At 38.4% G+C, this 1261-nt stretch overlaps 1 pseudogene; it reads left to right on the forward strand.

Moving 5' to 3' along the window:
• The first annotated feature begins 281 nt into the window (after nt 1-281).
• On the forward strand, nt 282-1166 carry LOC105501648 (annotated as a pseudogene).
• Nucleotides 1167-1261: the final 95 nt, after the last annotated feature.

The following is a 1261-nucleotide window of genomic DNA, read 5'->3' on the forward strand; positions in this document are numbered from 1 at the left end:
CACATTTTCCATCTTAAAAAGTAACCAAACATATATATTGAATAAAGGAAATTTAGTATGGTAATCTCTTTATTACTTATTAGCCTATTTAATGTAATGCATTTTTATTTTTAATTTAACTTATAAAGAAATCTAGTGTGATTCCTAGGACTCTACTTACAATGATGTAAATTTTCTGCTTTAAAGCCTTATTAACTAGTTGGATATTTTAAGCTTCTATTTCTCTTGTTACTAGCACCAATTAAGAGTTGTGAATATAATTTATACATCCTTATTAGCATTTATATATAATCCACAGCCTGCCCATCCCACAATTCTCAACCCCAGGATTTCCCTGGCTCACCTGCCTGCCATGGCCAACAAGGAAGCAGCCTTTGACAACACAGTAGAAGAACATGTGATCAAGGAGGAGTACAAAATATGGAAAAATAACATCTCTTTTCCTTATGATTTGGTGATGACGCAGTCTCTGGAGTGGCTCAGCCTAACTGCACAGTGGCTTTCAGATGTAACTAGACCAGAAGGGAAAGATTTCAGCATTCATCGACTTGTCCTGGGTACACACACATCAGTTGAACAAAACCACCTTGTGCAGCTTCCTAATGATGATGCTCGGCTTGACGCATCACACTACAACAGCGAGGAAGGAGAATGTGGAGGTTGAGGTTCGGTTAGTGGAAAAATTGAAATAGAAATCAACACCAAGCTGAAGAAGTAAACAGGGCCTGATATATTCCCCAATACCCTTGTATCATCACAACAAAGACTCCATCCAGTGATGTTCTTGTCTTTGACTACACAAAACATCCTTGGAAACCAGACCCTGTGAAGATTGCATCCCAAACTTCACCTCCGTGGACATCAGAAGGAAGGCTGTGGGCTTTTAAGGAACCCAAATCTCAGTGGTCACTTACTTATTGCTTCAGATGACCACACCATCTGCCTATGGGACATCAGTGCTATTTCAAAGGAAGAAAAATTGTTGGATGTAAAGATCATCTTTACAGGGCATACAGCAGTATTTGGAGATAGAGATGCTTCCAGTCATCTTTATCATAGTAATATTCCATTTAGATCTTTACCAAAGTAAAGATGCTTCCAGGCATCTGTTCCACGAGTCTCTGTTTGGAAGTATTTTTGAACGAGTATCCCTCTATAATAGATAACACTAGTCATGTTGTTAGCCCAAACAGTGGGTGTTTTCTAAATACTAATGGGTGGACTTGATTCAGAAAATCCACAGTCTTACACTGAAATTTTC

Source organism: Colobus angolensis, unplaced genomic scaffold (genome assembly GCF_000951035.1).
Source record: "Colobus angolensis palliatus isolate OR3802 unplaced genomic scaffold, Cang.pa_1.0 Scaffold73, whole genome shotgun sequence".
In the NCBI taxonomy this organism is placed as follows: Eukaryota; Metazoa; Chordata; class Mammalia; order Primates; family Cercopithecidae; genus Colobus; species Colobus angolensis.